Source organism: Hippopotamus amphibius, chromosome 6 (genome assembly GCF_030028045.1).
Source record: "Hippopotamus amphibius kiboko isolate mHipAmp2 chromosome 6, mHipAmp2.hap2, whole genome shotgun sequence".
Lineage (NCBI taxonomy): Eukaryota > Metazoa > Chordata > Mammalia > Artiodactyla > Hippopotamidae > Hippopotamus > Hippopotamus amphibius.
The window spans coordinates 47907822-47930110 of NC_080191.1; the positions used below are offsets into that span (position 1 = coordinate 47907822).

The 22289-nt window shown below is 41.2% G+C and overlaps 1 protein-coding gene across 1 annotated transcript in view; it reads left to right on the forward strand.

Annotated features, from left to right (window-relative positions):
* The window catches only part of AIG1 (androgen induced 1), a 241259-nt gene that overhangs the window by 64669 nt on the left and 154301 nt on the right, over positions 1–22289 (forward strand).

Genomic DNA, 22289 nt, shown 5'->3' on the forward strand with positions numbered 1-22289 from the left:
CTATTTACCTGATTTCTCACTCTAATGCACAGAACTTCATTCTGAGGGAAAAAAACTGATAAATACCTTCTTCCTAGACCCCATTAATTTTATTGTGAAGTCATATTTACAGAGGATATGAATTTGGCCCTTTATAATGTTTTTATCCAAAAATTATTTTTTCATTAAAACATACAGTTTAATGATTTTTCACCTGTCTTTCCCCAAAGTTATTTCCCAGCTTTCCTTTCCAATGAGCCCTAATCTTTGCTGCGACTTCCGTATCTCCCCCATCTCCCCCAGCTGCTCACTAGGATCTGGAATTCCATGGTAGTTTTATCACTTAAGATTTTCTTCCTGGTTAAAATGTGAACCCTTCCTGAAGCAATGCCACTAGGAATCACTTAGAGAAGTGTCATCTTTACTCTTCCTGTGGCTTCTGGCCTGGGAGGGAGGTGCCCAGCCCAAAGGTTCATTCCGTCAGAAGGATGGGAATAGTAGTGACTGCCCAGGACCCGTAGGATCTGTAATATAAGAATGCCTATGTGTGCAAATGATTGGTTATAACATTTGTAATTAAACACCTTGTACCATGTTGGTTGACACAGTCAAAATCCTAAAAGGCAAACTGTGCCCAGAGAGCCTGGCGTGTGGCTCAAGCATCCTAAGGAGGAAGGTGCAGGGGCTCCACTTAGAAGCCTGTGGTCGGTCCCCAGAGGCCTCCAGGCTCTGACTGCCAGGTGACTGCCCACTTCACAGAGGACTTCCTCTGCTACTTCCTCCTCGCTTCCTCAACTCCATGCCTTTTGTCTACCACAAGTTTGCAGGGGAAAGCAGTGTTGTTTTTGCTTCCTGGCACAGGGAAAAAAGACAACGGGAATAAAAAAAAGAAAGCAAGAAAAAAAGCAGAAAGCCCCTGAATGTATCACCTCTGCCCAAAGTTTCCCATAGAGACCTCTTAGCCCCGAGCTTTTCCTGGCACTCCCATTACCTCCCTCTCTCACCTCAGCTGCAACTATGGCAGCAAGAGAGACCTGGGTAGGTTATCTAGGATTTGTATTTTTTCCACTAATGCCTCCTCCAATAACGAGGTTAACTGAGAGCTGACAGTAATTGCTCTATATGGGCATGAAGCACTAAATATGATTTTGTGACCCATGGACCTGACGTGTCTCCTTCATGCACTCTCTCTCAAGGATATATAAAAATAATGAAGCGTTCCAAACCAAGATAATTGGCGTAGAGCTTTGTTTCAGCATAACCTTGAAGAAATCAGGGAGGATTGCTTGCGTGAACATAGCATGTATCATCCCGATCTGTGTGGATTCCCATAAATGCAAAGCTGGTCTTGATTAGTAACGCTAATGGCCGGAAACCACCACCACTCCCAAAGCCTTGCAGCTCATTTTTGCAGGGATAACCCCTGGGAGGCTCTTCTTACCATGTGCAGTTCATTTCTGAACCCTGTCACCCTTTTAAAGAAGCATCACAAATAATTCTATGACATTATGTGGTCTGGAAGCACTGAAGTTTATTGGGAGCAATCAGACCAAGAATGTCTTTTGTCTCCTGTGAGTTCATTGACTTTTGTGCTGGCAGATACTCTTCTAGTTAAGAAAATAAAGCTAAGGCTTTCAACCAAAAAGAAAAAAAAGTGGAAGAAGAAAAGAGAAAGAGTAGCAAAAAAATGAGTATGATGAGTATGAAATTGCTTCTTTCAGTCATCCTAAATGTCTCCATTTCCTAAGCCACCTGTTTAATGACGAAGAACAATCATATATTTTGCATTAATTCGAGTCTGTGCCTCCCATTCAGCCCCAGCTACTCAGTTTGTATGATGCGCGTGATCAGCTCTCACCACCTCCCCAGGACACATTGGTCCCTGGGCTCACTTGGGTTGCTGTAGACCAGATGCAGGGTTGCTGCTTAACTAACCTTGCCTGATGGGTGAAGATGAGGATGTACCTGTCTCCATAAATAGGGAGCAGTCTGAGAAGCTCCTTGGAAATTTGGATCTGTTCTAACCTAGGATGGGAGCTAGGGTGTCCTGAGCAAGCCAGCATGTGCCAGGATGAACTTTTCTGGAATTTGAGCTTTTCATCTGAGTTTAGTCTCAAACTGTCTGTTAAGTAACTCTTTTTGGCGTTATCATCATGTTCTTGTAAAGACTTTGAGAGGATTTTCCATGGAACAACCTAGTCTAGAATCCTTTAAAACTCATTTTTGCTTGTGGTGAGAACTGTATGGTGCCTGCTTCCTTGGGAAACATGGAAAATGGAATTTGAAATTTCAAATGCATGCTCCAAGAAAAAGTATCTAGCAATTATTTTCAAAAAGAGATTCTTCAAAGTACTCACTTATTGATATACTAGCTAACTCTAAGCCATCCTTCAGAAAAATTTTGTGATGCATATGAATTTAGATCGTCATACCTCTACAATTTAATAAATCATTATTTTCATTTTTGATTGTTGGAGGTTAAGAGAATGGCTTAAATGGAAAGCAAACTTATTAATGAATATTAGTTACTAATATTAATGTCTGTTAACGTAACACACAAAGGAAGGGAATTTGATTCTAGTTGAGATTGTAAATAAAAGCAGATGCCTTTCCTTCTGTTTTGATATTAAGGGGAAACTTGGGATTTAATACACTTAATATCTCCTGATCCTCTCTTTATTAAATTTTCACACAGGTACCTAAAATCAAACCCTTTTTTATTTTCTTTAAGCCTTCATCGATGTTTTAAGTTTTTTCAAATGCCCTTTTCCTTTCTCTTCACCTTTGAAGATCTGCTAGGTCATATTTTATGGTTAAACCCAGTTCATTCGGGGTTCAGTCAATCATAGGCTTCCCTCTGCACTGAAATGAGTGTGAGTTGAGTTGCCCAGGGGGAAGGTTCGGAGATAAGGATTCATTCACGATCAGTAAGCAAAATGAGCCTTTCCCTCCTATTCCAGGAATAAAGCTCAGAAGACTGTCATTACCTAACCTAGGTGAGTTGTCTTACAACCACCTTTTTGATAGCCTTTTCAAAAGACCGAGGACATAATATGACTAGACAGACGTACCCGATATGGAAGCAGATTGCTTCTTGAGCATCTTATATATTCTCTTCTAAATGAAAACCAAAGATTTTCTGGCTAGGTGAACTATTTAATTTGTACACATTCATGCTAACTCAGAGTAGTCAGCTTGCAAGACAAATTTCTTCAGCACAAAAAATAACCACACTTTAACAAAATTTTACTGTAGGTGCCCACTTTTAATCACACTGCAATGAAAACCACACATTTGTAGCCAGAACATTCAAAGGACAGAAGTTCTAGTCAAGTCGGTAGTTACTTGTGGGTACATGGAGCTTACTAGGTAACAGGTTCTGAGTGCCAGGAGCCAAAACAGTGGTGACTGAGAACTGATCTTGCCTTTCAGGGTCTCACAGTCTAGAGAAGGTGACTTTATAAGCTGTATCAACAAGTATATTAAAAGGTGACATGAAGAGTGTAATCGTACATGCAGGTGCAGAAGTAGCCTGCAAGAGGAAGAAGTAGCCACCTACTTTAGTGAGTGGGTGGTCCTGGAAGACTTCCCAGAAATGATGATATCAGAGCTGTTTTGAATAATGACTAAAAACGTATTGGATGTGTAAGTTAGTGATGCTTTCAACTGCAAGTAACAGAATACCCCCCAGATATTCACCTGCCTCATTCTTTCACTTCGTTCAAGTCTCTGCTCAAATTATTCCACTTCAGAAAAGCTTCCATGAACAACCTTTATCTCTGTCCCCTTAACTTACTTTATATTCTCCATCATGGTTACTGCTACCTGGCACTTTATATGTTTATTCTTTTATTTCTGCTCTATCTCTCCTTTGACTGGGTACATGCCCTATGAGGTTAGAGAGGTTGTGTGTTTGATTTACTGCTATAACTCAAGCATCAGAAGCAATATCTAAATAATTGAGTGTTTTTTGAGTGAATATCCAACCATCCGTGGTTTAAGCAACAAAGATATTTAATGTCTCATAAGACAAGAAGCGTGTAAGCAAGTAGTTTCAGGGTAATATTACTCAGTATTATCATTTGAGGCTTATGCATTCTCTATTTTCCACTTTTCTGTCTCCAGAGTGTTGGCTTTTTGTCTTTGAACTTGCTACCTACAATCTCAAGAGGGTTGATAAACCACCAAACATCATATGCTTTGCAACCATGTTCAAGGCAGGGAGAGGAAGACGCTCTTAAGGGAGCTCTCTCCAAGGGTTTATCTCTTCGTCATACACATAAACCTTCCCCAGAAGCTCCATCAGCCAGCTTTCCCATAGGTTTCATTGATTAGGACTGTCCCAGGGCTAGAACTGGCTGCATGGAATGCTGGGAAAGCAAGTAGAAGAAGGAAATGAGGTCACCATGAAGGCTTAAACTAATTATGCTTTATCCTTTTGAGTTAGGCACACTGCTGCCCAAAGTCAGTAGTTTCAAGAAATACTATAAGTAACAAATTTTGAGACTAATAATTGAATGTAAAGTAAGTAAAAGCTAATAGAATTTCAGGTAATTTATTGTTTATCCATGTTGTTATAAAAAATAGATACTGTAAAACTGATGAGACTAATCATGGACATTTTCTGTCTTCGCCAAGAAACGCAGACTTTCTCCATTCATTCTCTGCCAATACCGTTTTTGGTGCATTCTCAGCAGTATTGTCATGAACAACTATCTAAATCTGACATTGGAAGAAGTTCTTCTCAAAGAAAATCACATATGTTACACAATTGACTAAATGGCTCGCGTACAGCTTCTGAAACTCCATACGAAATTTGTCAGAGGCAGAGGTAGCCCTGCTTTACTCCGGCAACTCAGATCTGCCTTTAATCATAGTTCCCTAGAGCTTGTAGAGAATTATCGTGTCCTGTGTACCGTCTCAGAGTTCCCACTCTCGCTGGGCAAAAAGGCAACAAATATAGCTCAGAATTGAAATATGTGAATGAGAAAAAGTAGAATTGTTAATTAATTCTACTGTTAATACATATAATTAATGTTAACTCATTAACAATAATGTAGATGATTCCTGTTCTCAACAATATGACCCCCCCCCCAAAAGCAGGACCTTTCGTACGCTCTTGTTTGGGGGACCAAAACCAAGATGCAGTATTAGTTGTTGATTTTTAAAGAAAAAAAGGAAAAAGAAATAAGGAACGCTATTCATTTTACGTCTCCCTTCTCTGCATATTTTCCTCCCTCCTTACCTCTCTGCCTCTGTTCCTCTTTCTTTCTCTCTTACTTCTGCGCCCCCCCACCCCGCAACTTTCTACCACAAGCATCTCCTTCTTTGTAAGAAAGAAAAGAAACAACACTTTGCTGTGTGGGTGTTTCTGAAATTACTGCAGTCCCCGTGGGCGTTTTGAGGTGACTCTTACCTGTTGTAGCCGGATCGAAATGTGCTGTGTTAAATCAGCCAATATCAAAAGGAACACGTCCCCCCAAGGAAGGAGCTAGTGCACTTTCTTCCTACACAAAATGGATTAACTTTTCGTTGTGCAATTACCATGCTAATGATTTGCCTGTTTTATCACAAAGAGCCAGTCCTGGATGGACTTTCATCCATCATGCCTTTTTATAACCCTCCTAGGAACTCAAAAGTTGAGGCAAGACTTTGGCTTTCGGGGACATGTCCCGGAAACACAGTTGGGAAGGCCGGAAGGAGAGAAAACCAGAAGATGAGGGATGGCGAAGGGAGAGATCACGTGTAGCCACAGTTCACAAGTGCTCACTGTGAGGTCTCCTAAGCACCTGCGAAGAAACTTTTCGAAGAAGTTCCCTTCTTTAGAATGTTCCTTTATTCCGTAGGTTAAGTCTGTGCTTCCTTTACACATAGGAACAAACATTGACCATCAGCTTGGGCTGTGGTGGCAAAAGTTTGGTGCAACGTGAGGAAGATGAAGGGAGCTGTGTCGCAGAGGGAACCAGAGGAGCCCTTCCGTCCCAGTCTGATTTTATGCTTCTCTGGGTTCGCTACCACTTTGTTCACTATTCCCCAAGGGGAGACTGGGGAGGGATGTGAAATGGGAAAGAATCCTAAGCATGAATTAGTGGTGTGCCCAAATTGGGAGGAAGGCGTGAACGGAGAGGAGTTTTCTGTGCCCATCTGTATCACCTCACCACTTAATCCTAAGGAGGCCCCCTCCCCTTTCTTCACCTGAACAATCAACTACAAAATTAGAATGACTGCCTTCCTATAAGCACAAATAACTACACAGAATGAGCTTCAGCGTCCCATGCCCAGAAAATACATGAGTGCTTGCATGCCCGGGGGATTCTGTAAAAATCTGCACTGAGCCAACAAAGGAAAACAACCCCTAGCTTCATTGATATGGGAGCATTTTTTTCTCTCTCTTCAGAAATTCTACCTGCATCCCCTTCCCTCTCAGAGTATCTTAGAGTTGTAAAGAAGATACCACACACCCGGAGGCATTTGCTGCCATCTTTCTTTTCTGTTTCCAGCCTGGGGACGATCCGTTCCATTTACACCTTCTTAAACTGCTTGCCATTTCCCTTCCCACAGTGGCAAAACACACCACTTTTCAACTCAGGAGCCTGAAAAGTCTATGAATGAGAGCTTGCTCCTACTATATGCTGCTGGGGGCCAGGCACTGCGCTAAGGGCTGTACTCTGATTGTTTATTTAATCTTCAGAACCCCCAAAGGTAGGAATGTCCATCATTCCCACGTCACAGAGATGCTTCTGTTGTGCAGCTTGGCGGACAGGGTTCCCATGTTATAGGTCCCTTGCCTGAGGTTCACAGCTAGGAAATGGTGCGACCTGGACTTATACCCAAGCATTCTGATAATGGAGCACTTGCTCTTCAAAAGTACTCTGAACTTTTTGACAAACCAAACCCAGCTTTGCTTTTCATCATTCACCTGATAGACACTTTCAGCTATATATGTGAACTCTGAGCTGACCACAATTTCTCACTTAGAACAGCGCATCAAAAATGAGAAAGGGACTTATGCAGAATCTGGCTCAAAAGTCACTGTTTATCTTTTTTCCTTAAGGCTGTTTAACCAAAGCCTGTTCATTTGTGCTTATTATTGTTTCCCTGTGTTATATTATTTCACTGGCACCATGAAGCCAATGGTTTCATATAGTTTTACAGGCCAGTTTACAAAGTACAACTTTTGGCAAAGAAAGAACATCTTCCTGCCTCGTCTTCTTGTTTCAACAATTGAATACAGATTTAAGCCACCATGTATTTTACCCAATATGCTTGTTTTTAGTATGTGAAAATAAGGTTTTAGCAGTAGAATTAGCTACATTTTAAAAAAATGGATATTAAATGTATCTAGTATCATCTGTAAATCATCTCTGGGTTTCTAAGAAGGCATAGTTTACAGATACACAGTTGCAAAAGAATATTTTTGGCAAGAAATAATCTAATACATTCTGCACGAGTATCCTAACAAGTCGGACCATGCCTACCCAGTGAAGGATCTTACTACCAATTCCGAAGAGCCATTTTGTTCTGCTTTATCAGGAGAGAGTTTTCTGTCAAATCTTCTTTTCTTTTAAAATTTATAATTTATCCCCCCAGCCTCCTATTTTCGACAAGGATTGGAGGTGGTCCGAGTCAAATCAGTTCATCAAAGTGGCCCAGCCTCCTGGGCCTCAGCATCGTTCAGCAAAGGCTGCCTGTAAATCATCTTGCCTACTTGATAAGTGTCTTCTATATTACGCTGCAGGATACACAGAGGAAGTTTTTCATGTACTTTATCTTGAAAAATGAGGCAAGCCAGGAAAATGGGGAGAAGCCTTCGATAGACCTTCTGGCAAATTGTTAGCATTTATTGAGTGCTGTACACCCGTTACTATGTTAAATGGTCTCACACAGTTTCGCTAGCTCTATTAGGGAATCCTATAAAAACGAGAGGCAGTAGGCAATAGGAAGCTCACTCCTCCCTATAGACTGTGATGCCAACAGGAGGACTGGGGCACTGAGGCTGGGAAGCTCCTGCCATGCTGGCTATCAGAGCCGCTATAGAGGGGAAAAGAAGGAACATTGGTACGCTGTTGATATGATACTAAAGAACAAACACACCAACTTCTCCAAAAGGTCTTTTCCCGTTGCAAACTATGGATAGAACTTGTTACAGGTTTTCTGGTATGTTTATGCATATAATCTAAAAATAAACAAAACACAGGAACATTTAACCTCCTTCTTCTCTTATCTCCATAGCAATTCAAAGGCAGTGAGCTGGCCATTTATGGGTATCCCACTGGGATAGTACTCAAATGCCATTATAGCCCGGGACCAAAGACCCAGACTCTCAGTTTTGTGAGTCTATTTTACGGGAATTCTTCTCTCAGTAAATGAACTCATGCTAACTAAAAGATTATAGACCGAAGTGTAGCTCAGAAAGATGTCATTTAAAATTACAAAAAAAAGATTGTCAGGCCACTTAGACTCTCTATAAGCTCTTCCTAGAGGCATAACACTTTGAAGAAGACAAAGTGTAGCCAGAAGAATCCTGCGTGAACTCAAAATCAAGGCACGACAAGGGGAATGGGTAATTGGATGATAATAGTGACAGACAGTCACATTAGTATGGTCTAATCCATCCTTTTGCATCCTAAGAATTGACTTGCTAGGTAGACTCTTATGCTACCTTGGGTGGCCAGGGGACACCCTCTTGGGTCCAAAGCTGGAGACATTCTTGTTCTTTAATACCCATAAGTCTAACCGCTGTGATGACTAGTTTTCTCCTGTTAACATATCCTTCTTGGGTGGCTCTAATCCATTTGTTCAGGCTTCGTCTTCCACTGTTACAGTAGTATTCTGGTCGGGCCATTCTGATACTACACCCAAGGCACTGAACATACACAATCATTGACACATAGCCACCTAACATAGGATGCTTCTACAAAAGGATGCTCTAATTACTTACTTAATTAACTTTTATTAGATTAGATTACATTAGATTTTTCTTTATTCTCAGGTGGAACTTTAAATTAAGTTGTGGTTACCTGGATGTCTCTCTTATGTAGTTATAGCTACCCTGTGAATATTCATTTTTAATATAATCATATTAAATAACCAGACCCTAGTCCCCTTTTATTAAAAAGAGAGAGACAGCAAGAGTTGGATTATTCGGAGATTTTATGATGACAAAAGGTCCAAATTATTTTTCAAAAAAGAAACTTCTATCAATGCTAGTTGATTGGCAATGGTTTTCTAATGTGATAAGGTAGTCTTGTGTGAGGTTTCTGGATGTGTTTAATTATTCTGTTTATTGTCACGTGACAGAGAGTGAGAGAAGCCTTGCTCAGTTTATTTGGGTGTGGAATTCAGTTTAAAGTGGATCAATTTAAAACTTTGAACCCATAAAGGAGGGTTAGTCATTAGAATGCTGAAATGACCCACCTTATGGGGTCATCTCACCTGTGTGAGGCATAAGGTAACCAAGTGTTGTCAAAAGAGTGTGAGCCTGGAGACAGACGATTGGTGATCCATCTGTGTCTGTCTCATACTCTTTATGGGAAGATTTTTAACTTCTGGTTTGATTTCACAATTATAAGGTTATTTGTGTTTTCTCCCTGTTTCTGTAGTTTGGCAGATGACCGAAAAGTAAAATAAACAGTTTCCACCCTCAGGGCCTTCTCTTTTCCATGTCCTGTCCTCTCATAGTGCACACCATCTTACTAACCAGGCCCACCACCTCTGGGATGCTCTCAGCACATTGTAATAAGCCTTCAAACATCACTCTTCACAAAAGAAGACTGCCACCAGTAGACGCCAACCCCATGCAATTTGGGTTCTGTTGGTGGGAAGGAAAAGCAAACTTTAATAAAAGCTATCATTTCCATGTTTCAAACAGACCAGGCAAAGATGCCTGAGACTCTGGGAAGAGCCAGAATCAGGGAAACCACGTGATTGGTGCAGTTGCAGCCCGTAGGCACAGGGATGACACAGGGCATGACCCTGGGCAAAGAGTCTGGAGACTCTAGGTCGTAAGCCTCTAGCCCCACAGGCTGGGGAAAGGCTTGCATCTCAAAGATGACATGAGAATAAGAGAGGAACCTGTTAACTAAACTTTGAGTAAGGAAGGGTTCCATGGTGGGAGACAAGACCCAAGTATCAGTTAGGACCAGCAAATATTCTAAATCAGCACTGTTTCTCTATCCTGTGGTATGAATTTGCCAGAGGGAAAATGTACCTGGTCAAATCATCCTTGTTGAGATGCTTGAAATTCCATGAATGCACTTATTACTAGTGAAGGCAAGAATGATTCTTCCACCTTGTTCTGTGTTTCATGTTACTGTCATATGGTTTTGCATGTATGCCATGTTAGATCCATGATTTTTGGTGTTTTTTCTCCATCTCTGACCATTTTCCTTTTCCTTTTTCTAGAATGATTAACCACAAGTACTTACTCACCAAACATTCATTGAGTTCCTGACCTATGCAGGCCTTTCTAGAGAACGGAGAAATGAAGTAGTCTTTGGCATTTGTGAGATAACAGAAATATGTATATATATTGGTCTCTGCCCACAGTTCTTGGCACAGAGCTCCTAAAACCCTTGCAGTTTCCTAAGTGATAAGAACACTACTAGCATCTCTTGTTCTAATATTTAGTCTTTGACCCCATAACTGACACAGGGCTCCTGAAGCATTTGTAAATTCCTAAGTGATAAAAGCACCAGGAATGTCTTTTGTTTTAATGAGGTGACTCTGGGTGTGCTCGTGAATGGGGCTTGGTCACCAGAAAGACCAAGCCATGATTAGAAGCTTGGGATTTTCAGTCCTACCTCCCATTCTCTTGAGCAGGGAGAAGGGCTGAACATGGAGTAAATGATCAATTGTGTGTAAATGATGCAGATTTCAAAACTGCCAATCATATTGGTCATGGGCTTCTGGGTTGGTGAAGACCTGGAGGTGCTGGGGGAGTGGTGCACTCCAAGAGGGCACGGAAGCTCTGTACCTCTTCCCATGTACCTGCCCTGTACATCTCTTCCACCTGGATGTTCCTCCGTATCCTTTATCATATCCTGTATAATAGACCAGTAAACGTGAGTAAATGTTTCCCTGTGTTCTGTGAGCCACTCCAGCACGTTAATCGAACCCAAGATGGGGATTGTTGGACCCTCAATCTACATCCAGTCAGGCCAGAGGCACAGGTGACAGCCTCGCATCTGAAGGGTGGAAGGGACTGTCTTTCGGGACTGAGCCTGTGACCTCTAGGATCTGCTCTATCTCCAGGTAGCAGTATCTGAATTGAGTTAAATTGTAGGATACCCACCTGGTGTCAGAGAATTGGTTGGCAGGGAAAAAAATCTCTACACAGTTGGTGACCAGACACGTCAGAAGTGGAGTATTCTCTGTGAAAGTAAGGGAGACACGCAGGGAAGAAAGACATAGTAGGGACGAACTGGATTTTTTCCCTACTCAGGAAGGAAAAAACGGAGTTTTTCCTCTATAGCACTTAATTATTCATTCATTCAAGTATAATTCCTTCAAAAGTATGAACTATGTGCAAAAAGTGTTTAAGGAGGTTAACAGCAATGGCTCTGGGTTCGGCTGTCTGGCCTCACATTCTGGCCAGCGTATTAACTTTGTGACTCTGCGAAAGTTAAGTTTTCTAAAGCTAAGTTTCTTCATCTATAAAACCAGAATAATAATAGTAGCTATCTCAGGGTAGTTGTGATTCTTAAATAAGATCTTGCTCATGAAGCCTCTGGTCCGTATATAGCCTCTATATATAGAGAGAGACTAAATAGATGTAAGCCATCCTTCATAAAGTACTGGGGAAGATTTTGTTCATGTGATATTCTCAAAATGACAAAGTATAGTGAGAGAGAACAGATCCGTGGTTGTCAGGGGTTAAGATTGCGGGGAGGGTCTGATTCTAAAGGGATAACATTAGGGAATGTCTTTATGGGAATGGAACACTTCTGAATCCTGAGTGTGGTAGAGGTTACACAAATGAATACACAGGGTCAAATTTAAAATTTCAGAGTATAGTACACCCTCTAAAAAAGAGTGCATGTAAAAACTGGTGGAATCTGAAGAAGGACTGTAGTTTAGTTAATAGCATTGTACCAATGTCAGTTTCTGGTTTTAAAAATGTACCATGGTTATATGAAATGTTATCATTGGGGAGAGCTGGGTGAAGGATGCGTAGGAACTCTCTGTATTATTTTTCAACTTCATGTAAGTCTTAGATTATGAAAATTAAGACTTCGTATTAACTTCTTCAAAATAAAGAGTTAAGAAAATATAAAGCACCAAGGGACTTCCCTGGTGATGCAGTGGTTAAGAATCTGCCTGCCAATGCAGGAGACATGGGTTTGATCCCTGGGCCAGGAAGATCCCACATGCCGCGGAGCAGCTAAGCCCACACACCACACACCTGCAGTCTAGAGCCCGAGAGCCACAACTGCTGAGCCCACGTGCTGCAACTGCTGAACCCCGTGCTCTGCAACAAGAGAAGCCACTGCAATGAGAAGCCTGCGCACCACAATGAAGAGTAGCCCCCGCTCACTGCAACTAGAGAAAGCCGGCACGTTTAACAAAGACCCAATGCAACCAATAAATAAATAAATAAATTTATTAAAAAAATATATAAAGCACCAAGAGAGATGTGATGATGCAACCAAGAGGGAACAGACTGATCCTTGCCTTCATGGAGTTTTCATTCCACCGGGAAGGGAAACAATTAATTACACCATCAATTATCTAACCCTAAATACGCCCAGTGTTAGAAAGGAAAAGCATAATATGCTATGAGAATGCAGGGAAAGGGCGCCCGAGGCTGGGCAACTCAGGGGAGGCTTCTTGGAGGTTATGACATTTCCGAACCGTCTATACAGTCAGGATGAGCTGGGAGGGGTGGTGGAAGGCATTCCAGGCAAAGGGAGCAGGGCATGAGGGGGAATGGGAGTGGAAGGAGCCCTCCAGCAGGTTAAAGGGCTTGTAAGAGTCACAGCTAAATGGGCTAGTGTTATAGGCAGAGGCCTGTGATGGATCAGGAAAGGAAATAATGATTCCTGATATGAGATTGGGGTGAAGGAGGGGATAGGAAACAACTGCACAATGATAGAAACACTGATTGAGCTTGGATTCTGAAAAAAAATTGTAATGAATTTTAAGCTATGATTATAAAAAGCACAAAAGAATGGATACTTGGAGGTGTGTGGTGAGTTTGGAAAACAACATATAGTGTGATGCTTGGGTTCCTGGGAGAAGCTGGAAAGGGACGCGAAGAGAATTTGGGGCCAGATCACAAAGGGAGTTTTGATTTCATTCTGCAGGCAAGGGGGAGCTCCGAGAAGTTTTAAACTGGAAATTCTTAAACGTTATTATAATTTAAACATTTTATAACTCTGAGGCCAACATGAAACAGAAATAGAGTTAAGAGGACACTGAAGCCAGTGGGTCTAGACAAGAGGTGACCACAGTAGTCCAGGACAGGGATGTGGGGACCTAGAGCTGGGGTGAAGGCAGCAGGTGCTGGGAGTGCGGAATAACAGAGAAGCCTTTGTGAAAGCCAGCTTGACAGGCAGTGGTGACCTCGGGCCCAAGAGCTTCATGTCTAGTCACTTGTTCCCCTGAGGTTCTCATATAGATGCAAAAACCATACATGCAACATGTCCATTGCAACGTTACTGGAGATTGTAATAATTGGAACGATTATACGTGTTCACTGTGGGTGCTTAAATAAACTACGGTGTATAGCCTACGATGGGGTACTGTGGGTGCTTCAGAAAAATGGGTTATCTCTTTTAAATATTTTTAAATTAAAAAATTTGCCGAAAACTAGGTATAGTATGACCTGATTTTGTAAAATAATGTATGGAATGCATTTTACATGCGTGGAAAATAATCTTGAAGGATATACCCACCCTTTTGGCAGTGACTCACTGCAGGATGAGATTGCAAAGAATTTTTATGTATTTCTTTTCGGTGATTGATTTATGACAAACATTTTCATATTTAAAAATCTCTGTCTGTTGCACTTAGACATGAATGGCATGGTCTTAGATTGGGGTCCCTGTGAACAGGTCTGGTATGGAGAGTGTGTGCAGGAGGGGGCTCTTGGGAGATGTACCTGTTAGACATGAGGAAGACAGCGCTGGGTAGAGGGAGAAGATGACCCACATTGCAGTTGTAGCAGGCATCCTGGGAGCTTCTAGAGCAGGGATGACCCTTCACAGTTGCCTTAAGTTGAGGCAAAGGGGCTGGGTCTTTGTATCCTTGCATTTGTAAGTCATTGGATTTAGACTGCCCCTGGGGTAAGGGCACGGCCTTGAGCACAGCAGTTCCCTGCAGCTGAGGGCAATTCTAATGAGGGATGCAGCGGACAGTGGCCAGCAACTGATATTTGCAACATCTGCAGGATGGGTGCGTGAACCCTGAAGAGGGGATCTGGGAGAAGTACTACAATATCCACTACAGTTAATTGATATAAGTATAAAATTTATTTTCTGACTTTGCAAACCTTGCTGAATTACCACATGTAGCTTTCATGAATACAAAGATAAAAGAGGAAAAGAGATGATCTCAGAGCAGAACAAAATTCAATGAAATGAAATCTTTTTGATTAAAACAATCTTAGCAGTTAGGAATAGAAAGTAAGTTATTTAACCCAATGAAGGATACTTTCTTTAACCTATCCTTTCTTTGAAGGTGGGCCAGGCCCCTCAGGTTCAGGACCCAGTCCACAAATTTGCATGGGCCCAAGGCCATTGTCATACATCTCTGTGGCCACAATTCACAGAACACTCAGATTCTGGTGTTGGCATTTGCCTCCAGGGCAGTCCCAGTTTCTGTATTTGCTACTGTTCTGGTTCTTTTCCTTGTTCTTTTTTTGTCTGCATGGGTTTTTTGGCTCCTAGTGATTTCCCTTCCTTTCTTGTCCGCTCAGTAATACATTTGAAAGTATATTTGTCGTAATTTATTTAGCACCTAGTGTTTCACAGCAGGAAAGTTTCTCAGTGTATCTAGTCCACAGGACTGCGGCGAGCTGAACCCCCACTGTCTATACCAAAGGCATTTTTCCTTTTACTTCTTGTAATGTGACTTTCAGTTTTATGTGGTTTATTTTTTATATTTTATTTCTTTCCAAAATTCTGTCCATTTACTTTTATCCTCTTCTCTCACTCTTTCTCTTCTTTAAGACTCAATTTTTCATCTTTGACTGCTTTTCTTTAATGGAGAACTATTTGATCATAAATTAATTCATTTTCTGGTTTGTATTGTTCAGTTGCCTTCTCGCTCCCCTTTTGGTCATATTCAGCTTTATCTCGCTTTCTTTTTTTGTGGTATCTATGAATGCATTCCATGCTATTTCTTTTTTTATGGTTGCTCATCCTTAGGTCGGTTTGTTCTTCCTGAGCCAGCTATTTGTGAAAGGCTAGCCTAGAGACAGGCTAAGGAACTAAGCGAGGGCAGCTTGAATTTCTGTCTGTTTCCCACCATCGCCCTCCCCTGGAGAATGGCTTCTTTCTGGGCCTGACTCATTTTTCTCTCCTTGACTCACGTGTATCACAGCCCTGTTGTATGGTAACAGGAAGGTTGGTCGTCCCTGGGTGAGCAGGAGTGGTCCATTCGGGTTGGTTACCCTAGATCCTGTCTTGTTTACCTTACATGCCCACATCTTGCTTCTTGCAGAGATGCCATGCTGACCCACTTTCACACAGAACATCATCACCTCTGACCTCTGAACGTTTCCCCAGGGCTCCCATGCATCTCAGACCTCCGGTTCCCAGCAAGGGTCACTGAGTGTCCCTTACAGTGTGCCACCTGTAGCGATCTCTCTGTTCTGCTCACTAGACCAGAGAGCCCTCAGATCTTATTTCTTACATCAGAGTCTCCCCCTGGCCAGGTTCAATTTGCCTAATACTTGGCAGCCTGTTGAGAAGAGTGATTATGGGACTAGGGATGTTTCCTACTTCCATTGGTTTCTTCCTGTTTATTTCCCTTATTCTTGGTTGATTTCAAGAAAGAGAGCCTTTAGTCTTCCATCTTGATCTAGAAGTTCAGGGAAGGATTATTTTAAGATGCTAGAAGACTTAAACAGGTAAAAGAAGAGCTTAATGGACAGAAGATTTGAGAAGGGATAGACTAGAAGAAAAACCTTGGAAAGAAAGGCTTATCTCCTCACAGACAGGAGGACAAAAAATGTGGATAACAAAAGAGAAGTCTTAGGTCAGTGGGAAGAAAACTGCAGAGGTAAAAGGGTACTTGCTTCTCTGGGAGATATGGGATCTGACACATACAAGAAACAGCAATATATCTTTATTCATTCATTTCATTTATTCAGCAAATTTTTACCATAAACATGTTGTATGCCAGGCAGTGGGGAAACAGCAGTGAACAAGACAGAGAAGTTCCTCTTTCCTGAGACTTCACTTTCTCATCAAAGAGCCAGACAGTGATCAATTGAACAACAACAAAAAGAGCCTATTTTCTATCAGGGTCTCTGATAGAAAATAATTGAACAGCGGTGAGGAGTCCACGCAGAGGTGCTGTCTAACCTAGACCTGAAGGAACAGAGAATCCAACCACATGAAAATGAGGGAAGAACATTCCTGGCATAGAGTGGAAGATGCTATGGCTCTGAGGCAGGAAAGCATGTAATGAGTTTTAGGAACAATCAAATTGCCAATTGGAGCTTAGGGAACAAGAAAGAATACAGTACAAGCAAAGGTTGGAGATAAAGGCAGGCATCAAATCATACAGGCTCTTGTAGGAGTTAGGTTTTTATTTTCACATTAATTACTCAGTCAGGAAACACAGTTCAGGACCTAAGTGTGGATAAATATGGAGAAATAAATTCAACCAGAAAGATGAGAGCCATGAAAAAGGTTTAACATCAACATGAGCTTACAAACTCTCTGAATGGAGATTCTGGTTTTAAAGTAATTTGAGCAGAATGTACAGCATAAAAAATCTATAATGTAACTCACAACCTCATCATTACAGCAGAGGAATTCTATGTCACACTTCTAGAAATGAGTACTAGAAACAAATTGTACTCTGGAACAAAAGATGCTATAAATTTCAGAGTGCCCTGTGCTTCACTGTGCATTTCTGAAGTTAAAGGTATGGCTGAGGGAAGTCAGCCAGAAGGAGAGTACCTGGGGACTCAGGATCTCCTGGATGTGCAAAGTGGGAAGACCAGGGCCATATTGAAATGAGGCATTCATTCACTGCGTGGGGGCCATCAGGGCCAAAGCCAGCTAGCATCCAGAACACACAACTTATCTCATGCTTTGTGCATTTGGGAAAAGAAATCACAACTGTAAACACGTCTAAAGATTACCTCTCAGCAACAGTATGACCTTGGAAAGAATCGATGGGAAAGCAAATCATGGAAAGGAAATCTAGAAGCAAAGGAAGAGAGCCCAAAAGAGAATTTAAATGTTTTCCAATCAGTAATTGGTAAAGTCTGAGTACTAATAGATTCATTTTAAAAGGGAAAGCAATTTCATAGGCTCATGTCATGTCGAAGCTGAAAACTTAAAGATGCATCCGTTTAGTTCCTCCTTCCCTCCTTCAACAGTGGATGTTTGAAATCATGCTAAATGGCCTTCATAGACCAACCTACAGACTTTTTAGCCTCCTCAGGGCAAATGTTTCTGCAACATCCTTTGCTTTCTAATCGGTGTTACTAAACTCCAAGGAATTTCCCACTGATCAGTAAAACTTCTTCTTAGAAGTGAACTAAAGCTGATTAGCTTCAGCTTCTATTGGACTCAATTTGAGAGACTCCTTACAAAAAGAGACGAAGTGTGAATCCAGTTTTCTTTTGTGTTTATTTCTGATCCTTCCGGGGGGTTCAAATGAGGCCTCAGTAACCACTGTAACACAAGTATTTTGTCTGGGAAGCTTGAAGGACTCGGAAGTGACTGTGCTCCTCCCACGCTCAGTTCAAGTACAGTATTCTGGTCCTGGCAGCACAGAAGCAGCAGGTGTGTGCTGAGAACAGTTGGCCACCAGTCCTGGCCAGAGGAGAAGCTTCTTCACAACAGCAGGACGTTTCAGTATCACTTAGCCTGTCCAAGAGAACCTATTTTTGTTCATGTCCATGCCCTGGTAGTAGAGTTCAAACTTATTTTGGGTTTGCTGATGACCATACCATCAAGAGGATATCAGTGCAGGAAGCCAAGAAGCTACCATCTGTGCTGTGTTTTTATCTCAAGAATTATTTGCAAGGCTGATTAGTTAGTTAGCTGTACCTCTTGACCTTCTAGTATTACACTAAGAAAGGTGACTAACACTTTCTTGAAAGTCACTTCGCTTTTAATAACCCATATAATTCCCTCAATCTATGGGGGGGTCAAAGGACTGGCCAAATCACACTGACACCCCAATGCTTTATATGCGGTAGGGACATAATGAATGCTCATTCCTGGTGAACAGAAAGTAGCTCTCCACAGTGGTGTGCTGGCAAACTTTAATAACCAGCTCTCTAAGGATAAACCACCTGATTTCTAGCATTTGCTGATTTCCGCATTGGAATATGAAGAACAACTTTATAAATTCAAAAATTTAAATGCAATGGAGAAATTCTACAAAAGCCAAAAATGACTAACTCAAGAAAAAATAGAAAACCTGAAAACTCTATATCTATTAAAGAAATTGAATTCACAATTAAACCTTCTCACAGGAAAACTTACAAGTCTAGATGAAACCACTGGAGGAGTATTTCAAATAGGTAAGGAAGAGATAATACCAACCTTGTACAAAGTCCTTCACAAAATAGAGGAGGGACACTTCCCATTTTATTTTTTTGCAGCCAGCATTATCCTGTAACCAAAATTGGAAAATGACGTTTTGAGAAAAACAACAAAAAACTGACTAGGGGTTGATGTACTTAATGAATAAAGATGGAAAAAATTCCTTCACAAAATATCAGCAAGTTGAATCCAGTAATGTATAAAAATGATCATACGTAATGACCAGGAATTAAAGGTTGGTTTAACATTAAAAATCAATTGCTGGGCTTCCCAGGTGGCATGGTGGTTAAGAATCCGCCTGCCAATGCAGGGGACACGGGTTCGATCCCTGCTCCAGGAAGGTCCCACGTGCCACGGAGCAACTAAGCCCGTGTGCCACAACTATTGAGCCTGCGCTTTAGAGCCCATGAGCCACAACTATTGAGCCCATGTGCTGCAACTACTGAAGCCCACACGTCTAGAGCCTGTGCTCTGCAACAAGAGAAGCCACGGCAACAAGGAGCCCACGCATCACAACAAAGAGTAGCCCCCACTCACTGCAACTAAAAGAAAGCCCGCACACAGCAAAAAAGACCCAACACAGCCAATAAAATAAATAAATAAATAAATAAATAAATAAATAAATAAATAAATTTATTTAAAAAACCAGTTGCTATCATTCATCACATTAATAGAATAAAGGAGAAAAAATATTTGGTTACCTAAAGATATGCAGTAGGGCTACCTGAAAAAATTCAACACTCATTCATTACCTGCATGATTTAAGAATAGCAGAGATTTTCTTCAACTTGATAAGAAAATCTGCAGTTAATATCAAACTGAAATGTTGCGAAACTGAACACTGTCCCTAACTAGGGAAGAAGGCAAAGATGCTCACTCTTCATCACTTCTAGCAAACATTGTGCAATAAGAAAAGAAAAAGAACTAAAAGGCATACAAATTGTAAAAAAAAAGAAGAAAAACTGTCTTCATTTGTAGATTGTGTACGTATAAGAACCAAAAATAATTTATAACATAATCACTCAAATGACTAAGTGAATTTAGCAAAGATACAGGATGCCATGTCAATATACAAAAAATCATTTGTGTTTTTATATTCTGTGCAGAGAATGTAAAAAAGAAATTTAATGCTATCTACAATAGCAGAAAAAACATAAAGTGCTTAGTGATAGATTTAACAAAATATGTGCAAGATCTGTACAATGGAAACAACGAACATTGTGAAATTAAAGATCTTAAATGGAGACATAAATTATGTTCATAGGTTAGAAGACAATATTGTTAAGATGTCATTTCTCCTCAAATCAAATAAGTTGACTCAGTATAGTCATAATCAGAATTCTAGGGAGATGTTTTTGTAGAAATTCACCAGCTGAGATTTCAAAATTTAAATGAAAATGCCAAGGATTTAAATAGCCAGAACAGTTTTGGAAAAGAAGAGAAGAAGCGTATGGTAAGAAGGAATCTAAGATGGCCCCAAGATTCTGCCCCCTGCTACACCAGCCTGTGTGAGTCCCTCCCCTTGAGTGTGTGAGGGGACTTGTGAATGTGATGGGATGTCGCTGTCATGGCTAAATTACATTATGTGGCAAAGGTAAAGGGATTTCCACTTATGGCTCCATCCAGGATTGAAATGGTTTCATGCCTGCGTATGGACACCCAGGCCACATGTAAAACTTTGGTTCTCATCCTACAGAAACAAAGACCTCTTAACCATCTCTCTGGTCAAAGGGATACACACAGTTATTGCACAGTCTTCCAGGGTCAGACCCAAGAAGGAAACCCAGGCAGGCCCTGAGGCACACTTGTGTCTACTTAGGCAGGAAATTCCAGGGTCATGGTTTCCCAGGATGTGGTTTAGAAGAGGAGGGGGTTCAGGCTCTGGGCAGACCAGCCACTTGGACCTGGGATTGCCTCACTCCACGGGGAGGGAGGAGGTTCCAGGTGGCTGGAGCAGAGCCTTCCAAGGAAGGACATTTCAAACGTTTATGTGCATAGGAATGACCTCAGGATCTCACTGAAATACAGGACCAGAACATAGCAGGCTGGGGCCTGGCATTCTGCACATCTGACAAGCTCTCAGGTGGCGTGGGTGCTGCTGATCTGTGGGACCACACTTTGAGTAACAAGGCTGTAAAGCATGGAGCCCACCCAGGTCTGAGGGCAGGGAACACTGATATCCAATACACATGAAGTTAGTAGTGGAATGAACAAACCCAAATTGTGGATAATTCAAAAATTATTTGTTGTACTTGGAAAGATCCTGACGACAGTTAACCTTAAGCTAGTAGATGTTTTTCTGTTCTTTTTCCACTTGTGCATTTCTCCACTGAGTGAAAATAATTGCCCCAAAAGCTAGATAAATAACTGGGGACCCTAATCTGGTATTAAAACGACGTGTGTCATCTGCAGTTGCCTATTGTAATTATCATTCAGCGTGCTTTATGAAACAGTGAATGTTCATAACACTCTGTGTTTTAAGGGTGAATTTTGGGGGGGCTAAGATTATCTGTGTGATAACCGACGTACTTCAGAAAGAACTTTGGAACCCTTCTGATTACTAGCCTTGAGCTATAAACACCAGGAGTTTTATAAAAAGTGGCAATAAAATATATATTATTAATAAAATGTCAGGGCATGGATGACTTACAAGAAATGGGATAAAATTGTTTCTGTTTAATATTCATGCTGCATTTTATCATTCTGTAGTTTTTATTATCTTGAGACATAACTCTGAAGAGACTATGAGACCTCCCTCTGGGATGGTTCGTTCCCTTTTCTATGCTACGTTTATAGACTATTTACAAAAGCATTCACTTCAAAAAAGAAATTCTATGGTGAAGTTTAAGACCTTGGGCCATTTGTTTCTTTATTTTATCTGAGCTTCTTCTTTCACCATTAGTTTGAGGAAAGATAAGGTAATACTTTGAGTACTCTCCTCGCTTTTGATGATGTTGCTGATAGGTCAGAATAAACCTCTGGAATCCAGATGACTTTATGAGTTATTCCAAGAGAACTAGGAATCTTCCTTCACTCTCCGTACACTCTGCTTCTCAGTGTGGCTAAAGCCCCTGCTTAGACTATATAAATTAATACATTTTCTGGAAATGTGACTTTGGGACATTTTATAGCAGTGATTTCAATGCTGTTAGTGGTGAAATAGAAACTTGAGAATGTGAAGATTAATTTAAACCACATGATGGGTTCAAGGAAAATACGCTACAGCTTCTTGAATGTGTTCAAACTCTGTACGGTGGGGAATGGGATCCAAAAAACCACCAATGAACTTTTAAACCCTCTTGAGAGGAATCAAACCAACCAATTAGTCCTGGAAGGGATCTGTTCCAGATGACAGACAGACCGTCTCTCTCTGCCTCACAAACAGAGCCCTTTGCCTGAGAGAACACAGTTGAGAGATCAAGGAAAGGGGAGGGACCCCAACAGTTACCACTAATGGGATGAAGTTAAAATGGTCTTTCCAGTTGTTAGCTGGCTTACTGATTTGTCTTTCATTATAAATTACAGTTTTGTTGAGTTCTTTGAACAATAGATACCCAACAAATTGTATGCTGTGGA